This window comes from Pelodiscus sinensis, chromosome 24, assembly GCF_049634645.1.
Source record: "Pelodiscus sinensis isolate JC-2024 chromosome 24, ASM4963464v1, whole genome shotgun sequence".
NCBI lineage: Eukaryota > Metazoa > Chordata > Testudines > Trionychidae > Pelodiscus > Pelodiscus sinensis.
Window position 1 is genome coordinate 18,186,636 of NC_134734.1, and position 22,223 is coordinate 18,208,858.

The 22,223-nt window shown below is 50.8% G+C and overlaps 1 protein-coding gene across 3 annotated transcripts in view; it reads left to right on the forward strand.

Annotated features, from left to right (window-relative positions):
* The window catches only part of PEAR1 (platelet endothelial aggregation receptor 1), a 71,471-nt gene that overhangs the window by 6,908 nt on the left and 42,340 nt on the right, over positions 1–22,223 (forward strand). Inside the window, exon 1 of one of the 3 annotated variants that reach the window (XM_075908485.1) lies at positions 18,859–20,684. The exons of the other annotated variants lie outside the window; for them this stretch is intronic. The gene's annotated coding sequence lies outside the window, so the exon portion shown is untranslated. Of the gene's footprint in view, positions 1–18,858; positions 20,685–22,223 lie in introns of those variants that run through there. 3 annotated transcript variants of the gene reach the window in all.

Consider the following 22,223-nt stretch of genomic DNA (forward strand, 5'->3'; position numbering starts at 1 on the left):
GGACATGAGAGCAGCTTTCAAGTACCTAAAAGGGTGTCACAAGGAGGAGGGAGAAAAATTGTTCTGCTTGATCTCGAGGATAGGACAAGAAGCAATGGGCTTAAATTGCAGCAAGGGAGGTTTAGGTTGGGCATTAGGAAAAACTTCCTCACTAGGGTTGCCAGATACTTTTACAAAAAATCCCAAACATAGTGGGGAAAAAAATTGGTTGAGCAAAAAAAAAAAAAAAAACACCCACTCCCGCCACTACACGTGGCAGGGGAAGATTGGCCCCGCTAGCCTTCCGTCCAAGAAAATCAGAAAATACTGGACATTTTACTTGTCCGGTATTTTCTGTTTTTTTTTTTTACCGGACAGGGGCCACAATTACCAGTCTGTTCAGGTGAAAACCGAACACCTGGCAACCCTATTCCTCACTGTCCAGGTGGTTAGACACTGGAATAAATTGCCTAGGGGGGTTGTGGAATCTTCATCACTGGAGATAGTTAAGAGCAGGTTGGACATCTACTGTCAGGGATGATCTAGACGGTGCTTGGTCCTGCCCTAAGTTCAAGCCACTTGCCTAGATGACCTCTCAAGGTTACTCCAAATCACAGGATTCTATCTGATCTGGGGCAAATCGATTCCTTCAGTCCCGTTCCCCATCTGGACAATGGAGCTAACCCTGTTTTCCTGCTTTCTCCCCCCTTTGTCTGTTTACATCGCGAGCCCTTTGGGCAGAGGCTGTCTTGCTCCATGGGTGTGCCGCACCCAGCCCAAAGAGGCCCCGATCTTAGCGGGCACAGGGACTCTCTCTCACTGTGTCTGCACCCACTGCAGTTGGCTTTCCTAGCTGCTGTTCTGTCCCAAACAGGGATTACTAAGGGCTCCGAGACTTGCCTCTCAGCAGTTCTTCAGTTCCCGTCAATACTAATGAAATCTATTTGAGTGGGGGTGCTGTGTAATGGGGACTAGAAACCTATTCATCACGCCGGTAAACACAGCCCGGATCGCATTCCGCGAGTGCTCTGGGAACATGCCAGACAATCAATAGATGCTTTTTTTAAAGTGAATTCCGCGCTGGAGTTGACAGATGGATATTGCTGTACCCACAGTGGAGGGAAACCGGTCTTAGGTGTGTTCCCCAACAACCCTATATATGGCTTTGGGCATCTGAGCACTCCTTATTTTGACTGTGAATGCTCCCCCTCCCATTCCAGTTCACAGTCCCACAGCTGTTTGTACTCCAGGCTCTCCATAGGCATATTTCTGTCAGTGCCCTCCAATGCCAACACACAGATCCTCTGTTAAACGACCGCTTTGCAGCTCTTCCTTTGCAACTCTGCCCATGCCGTTCCATCCCCCTCCGCAGCCCCCCGCTGTTCCAGCCCTGGGCTCCCCAAACACTCCGCTCTACCAAGAGTTCTCAGACCTGCCATCCCCCTGCCACCCTGGCTGCTGCTATTCCAGACCCGCCCAGTCAGCTGCAGACGGCGCGGCAGCCCGGCTGGGTTTGGTGTCAGTTTCCATCGGTTTCTCAATATTCTCTTTTTCACATGATTGGATTTCAAATGCAGTCTTCTGGCTCTGGGGCAAGACAGTTACTTGTCTGGAGCCTGGGGAGTGGATTTCCCGGGGGGAAGGGGGGAAAGACAACACGTCTGGGTGGTTTCAAAGGGCCCGCATGGGGAACGCAGCCAGCCCGGCCTGATTCAGGAGTCTCCCTTGTGGTCCCCATTTGCCTTTAACACACGCAGAATGGCTTTCCTGGCTCCTTTGGATTAGCATCCGGCCTGGTTGTCTTTCTGTCTTGTTTCTGGCATGGTTGTGGCCTTGTGGGCCCCAAGATAGTAGCGAGACCCGGTGGGTGAGATCACATCTTTTCCAGGGCCCCCTTCTGTGGGTGGAAGGGACACACTTTGGAGTTTCACGGAGCCTGGGGCTAGTATCTGGAGCGCATGAGCGAAAGACAAGGCGGGATAGATTGTTCATTGCACACACATGCTGCCGGAGGCCACTGAACATGCAGTTGGGCGAATTAAGGATTAGCCCGGAGTAGGGTGGGTTGCAAATTCCTGGAGCCAGCTAGGACACCAGCTGGTAAGACCCTTGGTTTTAGTCTGCAGAAGAGAAGAGTGAGGGGGGATTTGAGAACAGCCTTCAACTTTCTGAAGGGAGGTTCCAAAGAGGCTGGAGAGAGGCTGTTCTCAGTAGTGACAGATGGCGGAACAAGGAACAATGGTCTCAAATTACAGTGGGGAAGTCCAGGTTGGATATTAGGAAAAGCTATTTCCCTAGGAGGGTGGGGAAGCACTGGGATGGGTTCCCTAGGGAGCTGGTGGAATCTCCATCCCTAGAGGTGTTTAAGTCTTGGCTTGACAAAGCCCTGGCTGGGTTGATTGAATTGGGATTGGTCCTGCCTTGGGCAGAGGGCTGGACTTGATGGCCTTTTAAGGTCTCTTCCTGCTCTCTGGTTCGCTGATTCTATGATTAGTGTCCAATAGTCACGGATTTAAGCTCCCAGGTCCCTCTCATATAGCTTTCCTGTGATTAGGGTTTAGGGTTTGTCTGTGCTGCAAACACATCCCTGCAGCAAAGAGAAGTCAGATATTGAGTGAGCTATCTCTCTATTCCCATACACCCTATCTCTCTATCTAGCCCCATGCGCCCCCTCTCTGTCACTGGGCTCCTTGCCTGTCCTTTCCAATATGCCCAGCAGGCCCATTAATCACTATCCCTGTTGGAGTTACCGGCCTTGCCCATGCGGAAGCGTAAGGTGACCGTATGATTGTTATGCCTCATCCTGAAGGGGCTGAGTAAGGCCCATCGCTGTTCTAATTTCCTTAGGCAGTGAGTTCCACAGGTGCTGACCCACTGCTAGGGGAGATCTGATCCCCTTGTACTTGGGGGTGGTACAATCCCTCCTTTCAGGAATGCTGTTTTAGTGGGTCAGTTCCCTCTAATCTTTTCCATCCCTGTGCGGATTTTTTCCCCATCCGTGTGCAGAATATTTTGTATATGTGCACCAAGGCATGTGCAAATGTGCACCACCCGTAGAAACAAAAAAACTAGTGGTGGGCGCTCTGCTGGTCAGCTGAGTAGCCTTTGAATCTCTCCTGAGTGGCTGCACAAGTGCTCAGCTTACAGGGAACCCTGGTAGGACCATGACCTGCCTGTTCCCCTCAGCTCCCTGAGATGGTGGGTATGGTGTGTACCCGGGTGTGTGAGAGAGACATGTCTGAGGTGCGCCTGACAGGGTGGTGTCTGACGTCCATGGCAGCGGGTGTGTCTGGAGGCTTATGGGATGTTTGGTGTATGTGTGATGTGCTTGGGGATGTGTGAGATGTGGCAGGTTGTGGTATTTTTTGGGTGTGTGTGTGAGTGATGTGTCTTGGGGGCTGTTGTGTGGTGCACTGAATGGGTGTGATGTGACAGAGTGTTGTGTGATGTGTTGGATGCCTGTGATGTTTGGTGCTTGTGTTGTATGATGTCTCTGGTGGATGTGTGACATGTCTAAGGGGATTGTATGTCTCTGGGTTTGCCATGTGTGTAAGGATATTGTGTGATGTCTCTGGTGGGTGTGACGTGCAAGGGTGCTGTGTGATGGGGACACAGCACCCTTGCACGTGTGTAATGTGTGTAAGGGTATTGTGTGACTTTGAGGGGTGTGTGATGTGTGCAAGTGTTGTGAGATGCCAGACTGTGTTGTGAAATGTCTAAGATTTGTTCCTGCTTCCCCCATGGCCCTTCCCCACCCATGTGGCCCCCTTTCCCCTTGACCAGGGCCGACTCTTCCTGTCTTCCTTTGGCCAAGAGCCCTCCAGGCCTGGCCCCATACAGGAAATATACACCACTTGCTTCACCAGTGCTTGGGAGCATGTGTGTGCTGCTTGGCACAGTGCCTGGTTGTGCGCTTTGTCTGGAGGGTGTTTGTTGGGTGTGTGTCTGGCGGGTGAGTGTGTTGGGTCTGAGGGTTGCCCTGGGGTGACTCTTAGCATGGTGTGTGGTGGGGTGTCTGCAAGGGGCACATGCTTATTGACCCAGGGTCCTGGGTGTGTAGCGCGTCTGCTACGGGAATGTGGACTGGTGTGTTTGTGTGCAGTGTGTGTGTGATGCATCTGGGACTCTGCTGTGTTTGATGGGGGATGTGTTTGGGTGTGTGTGGTATATTGCACGAGTGTGTGTGTGTGAGTGTACAGTGTGCCTGGTGCATCTGCCAAGTGTCGCATGTTATATATCCACTGGTGTGTATAGGGGAGTGTGATGACTCTGGGGGTATGTCTACACTACCCTCCTAGTTCGAACTAGGAGGGTAATGTATGCATACCGCACTTGCTAATGAAGCCCGGGATTTGAATTTCCCGGGCTTCATTAGCATAAGCGGGGAGCCGCCATTTTTAAATCCCCGCTGCTTCGAACCCCGTGTAGCGCGGCTACACGGGGCTCGAACTAGGTAGTTCGGACTAGGGTGCCTATTCCGAACTACCGGTACACCTCGTTTCACGAGGAGTAACGGTAGTTCGGAATAGGACCCTAGTCCGAACTACCTAGTTCGAAGCAGCGGGGATTTTAAAATGGCGGCTCCCCGCTTATGCTAATGAAGCCCGGGAAATTCAAATCCCGGGCTTCATTAGCAAGTGCGGTATGCATACATTACCCCGCTAGTTCGAACTAGCGGGGTAGTGTAGACATACCCTGGGATATGTGTGTGTGTATGTGATATATCTGGTGTGTGTGATGTATGTGTGTGGCGTGTGGGTGTGAACAGTGTGTCTGGTGCATCTGTGGGGTTATATATGCGTGTGTAGTTGTGAGTGTGATGACTCTGGAGGGCGTGTGTGTATGCCTGTGTGTACTCACACACGTGTGTGTACAGTGTGCTTGAAGCATCTACCAAGTGTTGTGTCATACACGTAGTGGTGTGTATTTGTGAGTGTGATGACTGGAGTGTGTGTGTGTTTTGTGAGTGTGAACAGTGTAGCTGCTGCATCTACCAAGTGTTGTGTGTCATACATGTAGTGGTGTGTATTTGTGAGTGTGATGACTCTGGAGTGTTTGTGTGTGTGTGTGTGTGTGTGTGTGATGTATGTGTGTGATTTGTGAGTGTGAACAGAGTGGCTGGTGCATCTGCCAAGTGTTGTGTGTCATACATGTAGTGGTGTGTATTTGTGAGTGTGATGACTCTGGAGTGTGTGTGTGTGTGTGTGTGTTTTGTGAGTGTGAACAGTGTGGCTGGTGCATCTGCCAAGTGTTGTGTGTCATACATGTAGTGGTGTGTATTTGTGAGTGTGATGACTCTGGAGTGTGTGTGTGTGTGTGTGTGTTTTGTGAGTGTGAACAGTGTGGCTGGTGCATCTGCCAAGTGTTGTGTGGGCTCACTCTAGTGTGTGTGAGCTTTGTGTGTGGCGACCTTAGAGCATCTGCACCTAGTGGGGGGAGGGAGTGAGGCAGAGTCTCTGGGACTGTGTTTCCCTGCCTGCCTTGGCTCTCTTCCTGTCCCTCACACAGAGGAAGCGGCCACACTCCCTCCCTGTCAGGGCGATAAACAGCAGCTTCGCTGGCACCTGGCCGGCTTGTTTCTGGAGAGGCACAGCCCCGCGGGACGCCGAGAGCCTGTCACGGGCTGTGGGGCGTCTCCGGGCCCAGCCCCCCATCTCAGCCGGCAGGTAGCACAGAAAGTTTATCCGTTCACAGGGACACAGCGTGGCACAGACTAGTCAGCACAGGGCCCGGGAGCAGTCGGTACTAGGGATGTCACAGTGTCATCGATTAACCGATTAACCGCTAAGCCAAAGCGGATGGATTCATGCTCTAGACGACACACATTCCCCTCTCCCCCTTGCCAGTACATTTCTTAGCAGCCCGGCTCAGTGCTGGCTTGCACCGGGTCCAGGACCTACCCCCGCTGCAGCTCTGCTTTTAAAGTGTATTAGGAGCCAGGTGGACAGGCAGCCCGGCTCAGTTCCGCCACGTGCCAGGTCCAGGAGCTCAGCCCCTCCCACCCCGGACAGGGGCTGCTGCCACCCGGTGCTGCTGCCTCTGTATCAGAGGCAGCAGCACAGGGTGACAGGCAGACAATCCGTGAGGGAAGCTGGTTTTTAAAGAGAAACAGCAGCGTGGCATGGCCGGGGGCTCCCTGGGTGTGGGGCCAGACTGCCCTGGCTGCCGGCTCTGCCCCACAGGGACTATAGACTAGTCGACTAACCGATTAGAATTCCTGAGGTTAAAGGACTATTCAGTTAACCGATATTTAACATCCCTAGTCAGTACCATCCATCTGGAGGACAGGGGGCCCAAAGCCCCCCCTCCCTGCCCCCCAAGCCAGCTAGACTCCTCTTATCCTAAAACAGCTGAGACTAATCCACAGACTCAGCAACCGGCTGCAGCCCTGCGGGCAGCCCCCCTCCGCCTTTGTCCAATTTCCTGGGCAGAAAGTGTCACCTGACTGCATCTCCCACCTAGGCTGAGGTTACAAGAGAGCCTGAATTATTGTTGTGAATGTGCTGGTCTGGGCAGCCCCCTCAGTGAGAGCCACACCCAAAACTCCCAACCCCAGCTGGGCATCAGTGCAGTGCCCAGGGAAACTGAGGCAGTGCCCTCTCTCTCTCACACACACACAGTTACAACAGGACAGTAGGAATCACAAACAACATGACAAGTGAACCGAGCAAATACAATCCCCACTTTGTCAGAGAGCGCCAGGGACAGCCTGGCATTACACGCTGACTGTCGGCTGGCTGGATAGCAGAGGCAGGATAGCAGCAGCTAGCGGGCTTTGTCTGAGCCCAGTGACCTGCAGACAAACACAGAGCAAGAAACTGCCTTTGCCCTGGGAGTTCACTGTCTGGGTAGGCCAAGCAAGCAAAGGAGAGTTTTTTACCCCCATCCATCCATGAAGTAGAGATAGGAGCCATTTGAAGTCTCTGTGCCTCAGTTTTTCCACCTGTAGAATGGGCACAATGGCACTGCCCTGCTTCACAGGAGTGGCGCGAGAATACATCCATTAAAGATTAGGAGGCACCCAGATATGACAGTAATAGGGGACGGACACACACACACACACACACACACACACACACAGACACAAACCCTACAATAAGATGTCCTATAGTGTCACGCCTGATTCCACTTCTGTTACAAATCTCTCTCCTTTTCAAGGTCCCTGCCTGCCCCCCTGAGAACTAAACAGAAATGGGAAGTTCACATAACAAAAATCCATCTTGAATTTATTAACCCAGTTTGCTGCTAAAGTCCGGGTAGAGAAGAGACAGCTTGCGAGTGCTTTTGGGGCATGGCCTGTCTCTTTATTCTGTGTTTGTGCAGCCTCAGGAGTCTTGGTCCATTACAGGGGCTCCTACGCACTGTTTTCCTCCTGGGGCATGTCTAGCACAGTTGTTATTATTCACATATGGATCCCCGCCTGACACGTTTTGATGACTCTACAGATTTCCCTGCCAACAATTCCAGATGAGACTTTGTTTCCTATTATTCAATTTGGCTCCAAAATTTCTACATTCGCCCATTAATTCCAACAGTGCTTTTTGGAGGGGGCGGTATGTGACAAGAACGTGGTTTCTCTTCTCCCTTGTGTTACAAGGGGGAGGTGGGAAGGAGAATGGTTCTTCCTGTCCAGTTGTTTGTGGATGATTAGTGTGGTGTTTGATTTTCCTAAAGAATAATGCAATAAAGGAAGATCACATGTAACTGACATGGATTTGTATGCAGGGCCTTTCCTTGTGAACGAGGTTGACAGTTTATACATGACAGGCTGCATTTATGGCAGATGTGAGCAAATGCAGGGCATATCTATATATACATCTCTCTGTCCTGATGGCTTATACTCAGGAATGTTACATAACAGTTCTTAGGTGGGATGGGGGGAGATTAGAGAATCTTTCCCAACACTGGGGGAATTTCCGAACATAGAAAGGAATTAGCTACACTGGAAATGGTCAAAACTTTCAGGCAAACAATTTTCCATTGGCAAATACGACTTTGTTGCCAATCAAGACATGTCAATTTCAATGACACTTAGATTTTCGGGGGGGGGGGGGAATGAAATGGAGTGAACTGATTGGAAGGGAGCTTTTCAAAATGTATTGGATTGGAAATGATAAACGATAAAATAGCTGTCTACATTGGGACAAACACAATCGACTCAAAATGGGATCTTTCCACTGACCCAAAACTTCCCCCTGCCCCGAAAATAGTGTTTTGCTGGAAAGGCTAAAACATTTTGTTTTCATACTGATTGGAAAGGTGTTCTTGGGGCTTCAGTCTAATGCGAAGATTTGCTTGTGGCCGTAGAAAAGAGAACTCACCAGCAGTCAGGGGACAGCATGATGGGAAGGGAACCGTGAATCGAGGCAGGAGGAAGCGACCATAAATCCAGCTGCATGGATCAGGAAATCTCTGTTTCCTCCTACCTAACACATGTATTTATCTGAGGGTCATAAAACACACTCCCCTGTAAACACAAAGCTGCAGTTAATTTAAAGCAGTAGGCAGAGAATACCAGCAAAGCTTGCTGTATCGCTCCCACTGGGATTCCAACAGGGATGGGTAGAATCCTGGAGCCTGGAATTGGATCCATGGGTGGTGTAAATCAGCATAGAGCCATTGACTGAGAGCAGGGACTGGAACCAAGCGTCTCTCTTGCTTTATTCACTCCTCTTAAGAGCTGGGAATAGAATCTACCTCTCCTGACCCCACATCTCATCTAACCTCTAGGCTGCATCCTTCCCAACTCCAGGGACAGGACACCTTCGCTGAGCACCAGATCCTTTTTATCACTCTGCGCTATGGTATCCCTTTCAAAACTCACCTCACAACAAGAAACCTGAACCACACCACTAACCTAACCAGAGCAACGGCCGACCCAAGACACAAAGGGCAGTACATTTGAGAGCCGATGAAACCGAGTCTCGTGAAGAGTCTGCCACACACTTCAGAAGCGAGTGGGCCTTCCTTCTCTTCTGGTGCTTCTTTGGCAGCACACAGGAACAGACCACCAAAGCCATGTTAGGACAAGGCTGTGACACTGGCAGAATAGCCAGCGTCTTCTCCCTGGCATATGGAATGGCCAATATTCCAGTAGAGATGTTCAATTTGGACACACCTGACATTTTCAGAAGCTCAGCAGGTGCTGTCTACTGGGTGTGCCTAGAACACCCAGCATCATAGGCATCTTTTACCTAGGCATACCTAGAACATCCCATTCCACAGCTGCCTAGATGTACCTAGAACACCCAACTTTACCAGAATCATTTGCGTTGACATACCTAGAACATATACTTACAGTTGTCTGAATGTACCTAGAACATCAAGTGGCATATGCATCTTCTGCCTATAACATCCTGTTCCATAGTTGCTTAGATATACCTAGAACATCCAACTTTAAAGGCTTCTTCTACCTAGATATACCTAGAATATCCTGTTCCACAGTTGCCTAGATGCACCTAGAACATTCAGCTAATCCAACACCTTCTGCTGGATGTACCTAGAACAGCCAGACCCATGGGTGTCATTTGCCTAGTTGTATCTACACAGTCCATTCCAACAAGTGCATTTGACAAACATGTTGATCTCTGCCTCACACATACTCACTTCCTGACTTCCTCTTCAGTGACTGACTGTCCTGAAAGGGGTGTTTTCCTGCACCAGGACAAATAGATGAGTGAGATCATGCTGGAAAGCAGACAACACCTCAGTCTAATGTAGCCGGGAAGCGGCTTTGTTTGAAACACAACAACTGTTCTGATCAGAAACAACATAAATTCTATCCTCTCTCTCCCCCAGACTTTGTTCTGGGAACTGGCATCAAAATGCATGGAAAACCCATCGCTTTAAATAAATTAACGGAACGGAATGCAGTCTAATGGCATGGGCAGAGATGCCTTGGGAGCCAGAACTCCTGGGTTCTTCAGGGCCGCCACTGACTCAAGTGGCCTCTCTGCGGAGCTAGGCTGATAAATAAAAGTGAGTCACGAGTCTCGGCCAATTAACATGGAGCTGCTTGGGCGGAAGGCGCTAGACATGCAAAATACTAGATCGTAGAAGACATGAGTAGCTTTATTTAGAAGAATGCACAGTGCGTGCCAGTTAATATCCACAGGATTATGCTTTTTGAATACACAGTAACAGCCAGCCTCTGTGCTCTGTTACACCAGTGTAAATCCAGACGAAGGGAATGGGTTTACATGAGTGACGATGAGAATCAGCCTCGGACAGTCTGTAGAAGTCTAATTAGCTCTCTTATAACCTGAGGCTTTGGCTGAGCAGAGGGGATGGGCTAATGAAAACCAGCATCACACTTAGACATAATTCCCACGCTTATCCCTGTGGTTTGGAGTTTGTCGCTTAATGCTAATTAGCTTGAACCAGTCAAGGCTGGAGCGACAGGCAGAGTGGGGTACAGCAGCCCGGCATGGCCTGCGACCTAGACTCTGGTGTGGGAAAGTGTTCAACTTTTTATTTGTTCTGCCTTTGGATTTGCACTGTGCCTGTCGTCACCGTAATGTAGGCATTTAACATGAAGAATGTATCACGCTCAGACGCACTGAAGTCAATGAACCTGATTTGCATCTAGGCTACTTTACATCCTTCTGGCAGGGTCACAGTGTTCCCTGCAAGCTGAGCGCTCGGGCAGCTGCCCAGGAGAGATTAAGATGCTGCCCAGCAGCAGGTGTTTCAATGGGTGGTGCACATCTGCACATGCCTTGGTGCACAGAACAAAATTTATTCTGCACATGGGTGAAAAAAATAGAGGGAACATTGATCGTGTGGTGGGCACAGCTGCAATGTGTATTATTTTATTAGCGTAAAAGGAAAACCAGACCCTATGGGACTTAAGCATGTGCCTAAAATGACCCATGTGCTTAAATGCTTCCCTGCATGATGATGAGTATTTATTTATATTGGGGTAATGCCTAACAGCCTGGACCAGGTCCCATGGTGCTAGGTGTTGTACAATCCCAGGACAAAAAGCCAGGCCCTGCCCCAAAGAGCTTACAAATTCATGGCTTTTCTATATAAATCGAACCAATCACCCCTCCCTTGATTTTCGAATGCGTCCTTCTTCGTGAATTTCGGTCTGCTGCTTTTCCACCTGTGCGTCTGGTGCCTGGTAGAAGCCACCGGCTCACAGATGTGCTGGGTTATCTCTTTTGTTGTCAGGTTTCAGGAGAGGTTTCTGGACTCTAGGCAGATGCATAGTTGAGGGGACAGTCAGTGATAAGCAATGGGACTCGGTGAACATAAAACATGAGAACATAAGAACGGCCAGACCAAAAGGTCCATCTAGCCCAGGGTCCTGTCTGCTGACAGTGGCCAATACCAGATGCCCCAAAGGGAGGGAACACAAACAGGGAATCCTCACGTGATCCCTCCCCTGTCACCTATTTCCAGACAGAGGGTAGGGATACCATCCCTACCCATCCTGGCTAATAGCCATTGATGGGCCTAACCTCAGTGAAACTATCTAGCTCTTTTTTGAACCCTGTTAAATGTCTACTTTTCACCACATCCTCTGGCAAGGAGTTCCACAGGTTAACTGTGCGCTGAGTGAAGAAAAACTTCCCTTTGTTTGTTTTAAACCTGCTGCCTATTAATTTCATTTGGTGACCCCTACTTCTTATATTGTGGTGAATTTCATCTGGGAATTCTTTTTAATGTAAAATTAGTTGCCAAATTATTCCCAGTGTTGCTAACTTTGAGGGTTCAAAAATCATAAGACAGGCACCTCATGATCACGGCATTTTACATTTATGGGGTTGGGGGATTATATTTTTCCTTCTGGCTCCTAAGTCTTGAAGGGTGTACTTGAGTCTTGTTTTCCTGAGCTGCAGTGTTGGTCTAGTGGTTAGAGCAGGAAGCTTGGCTTCTGTCCCCACCTCTGAAAGGGGAGTGTGGGGTAATGGTTACAGCAGGAAACAGGGGGACCAGACTTCTGGGTTCTGTCCCTAGCCCTGAAGAGGGAGTGGGCTATAGGGTATGTCTTCACTGCAGTTACTCTGGGTGTGTCTAGACTACACCTCTCTGTCAACAGAGAGATGCAAATCAAGCACGTCAAAATTGCTAACGAAGCAGGGATTTAAATATCCCGTGCTTCATTAGCATACACATGGCCACTGCTTTTTTTCGAAACGGAGCTTTTTAAAAACAAAACAAAACAAACGGCAGTCTATACACGGATCTGTCGAAAATAAACCCTTTTTCGACAGATCCTGTAAACCTCATTTTTTGAGGAATACAGGATCTGTCGAAAAAGGGTTTATTTTTGACAGATCCACATCTAGACTTCCGGGGGGGGGGGGGGGGGGGGGGTTCGAAAAAGCTCCGTGTCGAAAAAAGTGGCGGCCATGTTTATGCTAATGAAGCACGGGATATTTAAATCCCTGCTTCATTAGCAGTTTCGACATGCTTGATTTGCATCCCTCTGTCGACAGAGAGGTGTAGTCTAGATGTAGAGTGATGAGCGCCTGGCGGGATGAGACACCGCCCTGGTGAGTTACCCTATCCTCACTGCTTCTGTGCTTCCCCTGTGTGTGTCACTGCCATGCCCTGTGCTTCTTTGCACCCTGCTGAGCTGGGCTCAGACCTTACCTGCCCTGGTGAATTATGGGAGAACTTACCTGCCCCTTTGGGAACACAGAAAGGGGGAGGGAATTGTGGGAAGGCGCTGGGAGACTAGCCTGAATGAAAGCAGCCTGGGATCTCCAACCTATAGACCTTCGTGCCAGGGAGAGCCTGGACCGGGGCAAGGGGAACATCCTAGCCAGGGGTGGAAATAACCTTAAATTTCTTACCGGTTCTGTCCTACTGCAGTCCAAGGCATGGCCAGCTCTTTAAATAGCTCCCGGCTGGCTTTTGCCAGCTCAGCCAGCGCTTGCTAGAGCTGCGCACCAGGGCGTATCTGCTCACTTTCACCTCTGACCCTAGCAAGGCCCTTTAGGTTAACTCTGAAGGGAATTGGGGGTCACGCTCTATTCCCAGCTCAGGCAGGCAGGGGAGTTTGATTTAGTGGGTGGGACCGAGATTTGGGTGCCAGGATGCCTGGGTTCTGCCACTAGCCCCCTCTCTGACTCCTCGTGGAGAAAGGGCTCCTCTTGCCCTGAAAGCTCCTTAGGACTGATTCTGGTCCTGTTAATTTTCCTCCCAGGCCAGCCTGGGTCCTCCAGGGTCCTTTATGCTGGTCAATTCTCCACCCACCAAATATCAGCCGTGCCTCCCCCAGCTCGTCAGCCCTGCAGGTGTTCGGGTGCATTCAGAAAAAGCCACCCACGACCCATGTTCCCTCCAATCTTTTTCATCCATGTGAAGATTTTTCCCAGCCGTGTGCGGAATAAAATTGTATGTGCACCTAGGTCTGTGTAAATGGGCACTACCCGGAGAAACAAAAAACCGAGCTGCGGGCGCTCTGCTCATCCACTGGGTGGCATTGGAATCTCTCCGGAGTGGCCGCACAAGCACACGGCTTACAGGGAACACTGCTCACGACCCTCCCTTCCTTCCCTCCCCCGCTCCGGGAAGCCAGGTTCTGCTCCTCCCAGCTGTCATTAGGAGCTGCCTTCCCCACAGCAGTGGCTGGGGGCCCCAGCCCAGGGCCCAGCTCCTGATTAGAGCCAGAGCTGCATGTGTGCGGCAGGTGGATGGATGCCCTGCCGTGGAGTCTTCGTCCCCTCTTTTAGGGTGCCAGAACCTGGCGCCCCCCAAATCATGAGGTGCTTTTGCAAATCACGAGGGAGGGGCATGGCACTTACAAAGCCATTGTTCGGGACGACATCTCTATTAGCTTAACAAAGGTGGGCCAACAGTGTGGGAAACCCCTCCCCCCAGCCACACTGGGTAGGGAGACTGAGGCAGCAAAAGGGGCAGAGACTAGGGAGTCGGTGCAGAGCTGAGAGCAGACATCCTCCTTCCCTCCCGCCCCCCCATCCTGAGCTGCAGCCCTGCTTCCTTTCTCAACTGTACAGGATCTGCTGTCCCAGGACGGCTGAGCCCCCCATTTGCTGAGTTACCCCCACTTCCCCACCCCACTCATTTAACGCCTCACCCTGTCAAGTGCTTGGGATGAAAACTGAAGCTGCAGAAACCCACCCCGGTGCTGTGCTGAGGAGCCAGGGCCGTCGCGGGGGGTAGGCAGCAGCCACTTGGCTGTTGCTGCGGGCTGGAGCCAGTAGGGATTATGGTGCGGTTTTTTCCCTGTGGCGGGAGGGTTTGGCACAGTGAGGTCGGGAAGCCTGGGAAAATGCGCTCGGGTTCCCAATAGGCCCTGGAAGTTCACATCAGCTCAAATTCCCTCTCATGTCTTAAACAGAGGGCTAAGGAGGGAGAGAGAAGAAAGAATAGATAGATAGATAGATAGATAGATAGATAGATAGATAGATAGATGGGTGTGTGCGGATAGCTAGATAGATAGATAGATAGATAGATAGATAGATAGGTGTGTGCGGATAGATAGATAGATAGATAGATAGATAGATAGATAGATAGATAGATGGGTGTGTGCGGATAGATAGATAGATAGATAGATAGATAGATAGATAGATAGATAGATAGATAGATAGATAGATAGATGTGTGCGGATAGATAGATAGATAGATAGATAGATAGATAGATAGATAGATAGATAGATAGATAGATAGATAGATGGGTGTGTGCGGATAGATAGATAGATAGATAGATAGATAGATAGATGATTATGTAGGGAGATACATAGGTGGATAAATGGGTGTGCATGAGGATGGAGGGAAGATTGTGTATGGCAATAGCCCGCCTGGTAGATAGGAAAGGTACAGGAGGCTCCCAACTTGCGGCCGCCCGATTTCCGACCCCCCGCACTTACAATTTTTGTAAGTGTGGAAGGAAAACCCCCGACTTACGACCTCGGCCCGCATTTATGACCGTGCGTGGTGCCTATTGTAAATGAGGATTTGAGTTACAACATGCCTGACCAGGGCTGGCTTTAGGCCAATTCGCCTGATTCCCCCAAATCGGGCCGCGCGCCTAAAAGTGCCCCGCACCCTAAACCCGGAAGTGTGCTGGCGTGGGCACTGCAGGAGGGGGCGTTGGCTGGAAGGTGGGACTCTGCCCTGTAGCTAGGGATTTAAAGGGGCTGTGACTTGTTTCTTTGTGTGCTGGTTTCTGGGTTTTTTTTGCTCAACCAAAACTGTGGTTTTTTTGGGGTCAACAAAAAAATGCCGTCTGCTTTCGAATTAGGCCCCGCACTTCCTAAAGCCGGCCCTGCCCCCGACATGCGATGCTTCCCCAGGAGCCAATCGGGTCGCAAGTCGGGGGCCTTCTGTATTTTCATACTTGTTCTTTCTTTTTTAACTAGAAATCAAGGCAGAGGGAGCAAAGAAAGGTTACATGGATAAATAGATACATGCAAAGACACTGATAGAATCCTAGACTGGAAGGGACTTCGAGAGGTCATCAAGTCCAGTCCCCTGCCCTCATGGCAGGACCAAGCACCATCTAGAGCTTCCCTGACAGGTGTCTGTCCAGCCTGCTCTTAACTATCTCCAGTGATGAAGAGTCCACGCACTCCCTAGGCAATTTATTCCAGTGCTTAACCACTCTGACAGCTGGGAAGTTTTTCCTAAAGTCCAACCTAAACCTCCCCAGGGTGTAATTTAAGCCCATTGCTTCTTGTCCTGTCATCAGAGGTCAAGGAGAACAATTTTTCTTGTTCTTCTTTGTCACAACCTTTCGGGTTAGGTTTACACTACAATGTTAAATCGGAAAAAGAAATGCAATTTGCAGTATGCAAATTGTGTCTTTTTTTCCAATTGACTTTCGAAAGAGCCAAAAGTCAAAAGAAAGTGCTCTTTCGACACATCCCTTATTCCTTATAGCACGAGGTTTACAGGGATGGCGAAACAGTGCGTCTGCTTTTTGGAAAAAGCGGACGCGTTCCTTAGACATGGCGTTGATTTTCTGGGATACCTCTGGAATCCTGAAAAAGCAATGCAGTCTAGACATAGCCTTAGATACTTGAAAGCTGCTCTCATGTCCCCTCTCAGTCTTCTCTTTTCTAAACTAAACAAACCCAATTCTTTCAGTCTTCCCTCATCGGTCATGTTTTCTCGACCTTTCATCATTTTTGTTGCTCTTCTCCGGACCCTCTGGACAGGTAAAGCAGGAAGTTTCTTCTCTGCTGTGCATATAAATTCAATCTCTGTTTTCTCAGCTAGGACAGGGCAGGGAAAGGGAAATAGATAGACCGATGGATGGGAGGGGTATTTTTCTGATGCAAATACATTTTCCTATTTGTTCATTCTTCTTAAATAGCAATCCAGGGGACAGCATAAGAGAAGGGATGGACAGATTGACTGGTCAGAGGACTTAAACACCGATGCATAGTGTTCCCTGTAAGCTGGGTGCTTGTGTGGCCACGCTGGAGACATTCAGATGCCAGCCAGCTGATGGACAGAGCACTCACCAGTAGGTTTTGTTTCTATGGGTGGTGCACTTTCCTCGGTGCACCTAAAATTTTATTCTGCCCCTGAATGGAAAAGATTAGAGGGAGCATTGCCGGTGCACATAACAAAATTTATTCTGCACACAGAACTAAAAGATTAGAGGGGCCATTCCCAGTGCAGGCTTGCTCTCTCTCCTTTAACGAGGAGAAGGGGGGAATAGAAGAGACCAGAGGAAACGTTTTCTGCCCTCTTAGGAGAGGCCGGATTCTGACACTCTCTCCTAGGTGGCGTTGCACCGTTCTGGGGGCCCTGACTTGTCCATGCTAGGGCCACAGCAAGTGGATTGCTAACCTTCCTGTCCAGAGCCAGGTGGAGGTCACCCCTTCCCCAGTAGAAACCTCCTAAACCTGGTGTTGATGGGCTCAATCCACTGGGAACACAATGGGAAGGAGCGGAGAGGGTGGTGGTAGAGATGCAGGCTGTGGGTCTGTGGGCTCTCTGCTAATCAACTGGGTGGCACTGGAATCTCTCCTGGGTGGCCACCCAAGCTCTCAGCTTGCAGGACAGCCTGGATCAGGCCAAGCAGGGACTGGGACTTGGGCACATGCGCACCAGGGGCTCGTGCTGGTAACAGAGGGCAACTGGTTTTGTGGTTAAGGCCCCAGCTCCGGACTTGGCAGATCTTGGGTCAAGTCCCATCTCTGCTACGAACTCCACTGACCCCGGGCCTGTCGCTTCTGCCTTTGTAGACTGTCTAAGTCTTCGGAGGAGAGGACTGTCTCTTGCTGTGTGTATGCGCCACGCCTCGCCCAACCGGGCAGTGATTTCGGGGTAGGGGGACCTCTCGGTGCTTTTCTGATGTAGAGTCAAACCCAAAGCAGCCCATGTAGGAATGGTTCCCCCCAAGGAAGGGGGAGGGTCCAGTGCCTGTGGGGGGGGGGGGAAGACACGCACTCAGAATCTGGCTGAGTTATTGTTCTGGCCCATGTGGGGTCAGACCTAGTGGTTCCCACCCCCTCCGAGCCTCATCCCATGCTCCACTGACGTGGGAACCTTCCCGTGGGTTTTAACCAGGCTTCCTGCACCGTAAGCCCTGGAAAGGCTGTTTTGGCTGGAGGGATCAGGGCGCGGTATGTGCAGGTTTCTGCTTTGTGAGTCCATGCGCTGGCTTTTGGAGAGTGGCTGCCCAGTTGGGTCTATTCCTGTGCACTGGGTGCATGTGAGAGGCATGTGCTTGGCCCGGTGCCGGGTACCTGCCTGGGAGAGGGAGCAGTGTGTTTATGGGGTGGAAAGCGCAGGAGCAGGTGTGTGTGTGTGGGGGGGGGGGTATGGACTGTCGGTGTATCGATGTGATTGTTGTGAGAGTTTACACAGGTGTCCTTGGGCCGGTGGGGCGTGGGGATGTATCCGTGTCTGACATATCACGTGTGTCCTCGCGGACATACATAGGCACCGTGCATGGGATGGACGTGAGCCGTGTATGGCTGGGCAGGGGTGGTGTGAGGCTAACATGTCCATGTGCAGTGGATCACACGCAGCGGGCACGTACCACACGTGCAGTCAGCAAGTAACGCTACGTGAGGGTGCACCGGGCGTGTGCTATGACTGTGCATGGCGGGGGAGGGAAGTCACAGGCCATGTATGGGGGTGTGCACGCTTGTGTGCAGTGTGTGTGCAGTCACGGAGGGGAGGGTGCGGACTGACGAGGGGGCGAGTGCGTGGATATTAGTGCAAGTGTGTGTGTGAGTCATCTGGCGAGCTCGGCTAGAAAAACACAACCCTTCCACAGAGGAAATGAATCGACACGTGGATGAGACAAGGGTTGCAAACTGACCAGGAAACAGAACGCCTCCCAGCGAGCGAGCTCCCGATCTAACAGAGATTTCGTGGTGACGAAGGTTTCTTGGGCAGGGACAGCAGGGCCCTGTTTATGGGTGGTTTAGGGTAGCGGCTCGCAGCCCCCCCCCCAGTGCTAGGAGCTGTACATTGGGTCGTACAGTAGGTGCTGTATGGACACAAGGCAAGAAGGCAGGCTCTGCCCACAGGCCATGTGACCCAAGGGGGCCTTCAGTGTAAATGAGACCCCTGACCCCAACGTGAACTGGTGTCCACCGATTTACCACAGCTGGGGGATCTGTCGTAGGGTTGCCAGGTGTCCGGTTTTCACCCGGACTGTCCGTTATTTGGGTCCCTCGACTGGTAAAAAAAAAAAAAAAACAGAAAAATACCGGACATGTGAAATGTCTGGTATTTCCTGTTTCCCGCAGACGGAAGCCCAATGGGGATAATTTTCCCCTGCCGCATCCGGCGGGGGTAGGGGAGTGAGGAGCATGGGGCAATTTAAAGACGCAGCGCTCTTTTTTTTTTTTTTTGCATAACAACTTTTGTCTCCCCCATTTTTTTTCTCAACAGAATTTTTTCCTGGTGTTTTTTTTGGGGGGGGGGGGGAGGAGAGGGGGTGTTCGGTATTTTTTGTTAAACCATCTGGCCACCCTAGATCTGTGCTCATTGTCCCTTTGCCCCTCGAGCGTCAGCTGTGGGCAAGGTGGGGAGAGGCAGTGGAGGATGTATCCATCCCTCCTCCCTTGGCTCTCTGGGCTCCGAGCACACATTAGGGCTGCCTGCTTTTGCAGGGACTGTTTCCTGGGGCCAAGAGGTGGTTAGTTTCATGCGACATGCATGGGAGCGCTGTAGGGAGACAGGCCGGCTGGCTCCTGAGCTCACGGTGTCACTGCTGAGTGCGGGACCGGAAATCCCCCTTGTTAGTTAGCAAGCGATTCCTTGACCCCCGTCCATTCTCATGCTTCACCCCCGTCCGCGGGTCTGCTGACGGTTCCTATTCGCTCTGCTGCTCAGATCCTTCCCTTGGGATGTTCCCATCCCCGGCGGAAAAGAAGGAGCCGTGGCAGGCGGAGGAAGGACCTGGCTGGATTAGACCGAAGGTCCCGTCTCTGGCAGCAGCTGGCATGGAAGAAGGAACACTGTTCCCAGTGAGGAAGGGTTGTTCAGTGGCTAGGGCTCCCAGAGAAGGGTTCGGTCTCAGACCAGGAGCGGGAATGTCTGCACAGCCATTTCTAGCCCGTTGCATGAGCCTGAGTCATTTACCTGGGCTCTTAGATTTGCTGCTGCATGATTCTACTCAGTAACAACCCGGCTTTCATCCCCAAGAACCACTGCAAGCCCTTCTAGGAATGGATAAGGCCAGGAACAGTAATTCACTGCTTAATTCTTCTTGAAAGACCCCTTCCCCCACCCCTCCAGCTGCTGGCCAAGAATGGATAGACCCGATTAAGGGAATCTCCCGCCTAGCAATCCGATTTATCCAGAGCTGGGGTTTGAACCAAGCATCCCAGGGGGTGTGGAGTCAGTCTGAGCTATTACAGGTACCAGAAAGCAGCCCTCCTTCCGGAGCAGGATAAGGGAGAGAGCGGAGCGTGTCTCTGGTGGGAAGCGCACCATGCAGTGCCCAAAATAAGGCAACACAAGGACAGCCAGACTTGGTCAGACCAAAGGTCCATCTAGCCCAGTATCCTGTCTTCTGACAGTGGCCAATGCCAGGTGCCCCAGAGGGAATGAACAGAGCAGGGAATCAACAAGTGATCCCTCCCGTCACCTATTCCCAGCTTCTGACAAACAGAGGCTAGGAACACCATCCCTGCCCATCCTGGCTAATCGCCATTGATGAACCTATCCTCTGTGCATTTATTTAGCTCTTTTTTGAACCATGTTAAAGTCCTGGTCTTCACAACGTCCTCTGGCAAGGAGTTCCACAGGTTGACTGTGCATTGTGTGAAGAAAAGCTTTTGTTTGTTTTAAAGTGGCTACCTATTAATTTTGTTTGGTGACCCCTAGTTCTTGTGTTATGGGAACAAGTAAATAACTTTTCCTTGTTTACTATCTCCGCTTCAGTCATGATTTTATAGATCTCTCTCCTATTCCCTGCTAGTTGTCTCTTTTCCAAGCTGAAAAGCCTCAGTCTTACTAATCTCTCTTCACATGGCAGCCGTTCCAAACCCCTCCTCATTTTTGGTGCCCTTTTTTGAATTTTTTCCACTGCCAAGGTGTCTTTTTTGTGATGAGGTGACCACATCTGCATGCAGTATTCAAGATGTGGGCGTGCCGCGGATTTATAGAGAAGCAATAGGGTAATCTCTGTCTTATTCTCGATCCTTGTTTCAATGATTCCCAACGTTCTGTTGGCTCTTTTGACTGTTGCTGCACATCGAGCGGGTGTTTTCAGAGAACTCTCCACCGTGACTCCAAAAATCTCATTCTCGAATGGTAAGAGCTAATTTTGTCCCCATCGGTCTGTGCGTATCGTTGGGGTTACAGTTTCCAATGTGCATTACTTTGCATTTGTCAGCTTTAAAATCTACCCGCCACTTTGCTGCCCCGTCACCTAGTTTGGGAAGAGCCTTTTGAAACTTCTCACGGTCTGCTTTGCTCTTAACTTTCTTGAGCAGGGTGGGATCATCTGCAAATGTTGCCCCCTCACCGATTTCCCCTTTCGCCAGACCAGTTATGAATATGGGGAACAGGATGGGTCCCAGTATGGACCCCTGTGGGGCACCGCTAGTCACCGAGGAGAAACAGCCGCAGCAGGGCAGCCACTCCAGACTCTGTGCTGTTGGGGGCCTCGCGGTGGCCACCCCAACCACCCCATGGACGGGAGGGACCCAGAGGATGCTGGGGGCCTGGTCCTGAGTCACCCACCCATCTCTCACCATGTGGGCGGCAGGAGCCAAAGTGGCCCAGCCATCTGCTCCGCCCCATTGCGCTGCCCCCCGGCCCACTGCGTTCGGCATCTCTGCAGGGCGGGAAGCAGAGAGCCCCGGCCCCGGGGTGCTCCACTTCCTGCCACCGCCGAGAAGGGGGCGCAGCAGGCCAGGAGAGGACGGTGTGGCAGAGCAGGCTGCTGGGCCACTCCAGCTCCTGCCGCCTGCGTGGTGTCAGGTGGGGACCCTTGCTGCCGCTGTGCCAGGCTCCCCAGGATTCCTGGGGCTGCGTTGCTCGGGGGAGGGGGCAAAGAGGAGGCGCAGGGGTGGGACTTAGGGAAGGGATGAAGCGGGGTGGAAATGGGTCCTGTGGTGGGGGAGGGGGGCGCCTGGAGCACTGGGGGAGGTTGTCCCAGATCCCGCTCGACACTTGGGATGGTCACACAGAGAAGAGTGGTGTTTGGTCATGAGGAAAGTAAGATCGCATCATGCTGTCTGTCTGTCTGTCTGTCTAGCTAGCTAGCTAGCTATCCACACACATCTATCTGTCTGTCTGTCTGTCCGTCTATATAGCTAGCTAGATATCCACACACACCCATCTATCTATCTATCTATCTATCTATCTATCTATCTATCTATCTATCTATCTATCTATCTATCTATCTATCTATCTATCGCCACACACCCCTCCCCGTCTATCTATCTATCTATCTATCTGTCTGTCTGTCTGTCTGTCTATTTATCTATCCCCCCACACCATCTATCTATCTGTCTGTTTATCTATCTATCCATCCCCATATACCCCTCCCCCATCTATCTATCTATCTATCTATCTATCTATCTATCTATCTATCTATCTATCTATCTATCTATCTATCTATCTATCTATCTATCTATCTATCTATCTATCTATCGCCACACACCCCTCCCCGTCTATCTATCTATCTATCTATCTGTCTGTCTGTCTGTCTGTCTATTTATCTATCCCCCCACACCATCTATCTATCTGTCTGTTTATCTATCTATCCATCCCCATATACCCCTCCCCCATCTATCTATCTATCTATCTATCTATCTATCTATCTATCTATCTATCTATCTATCT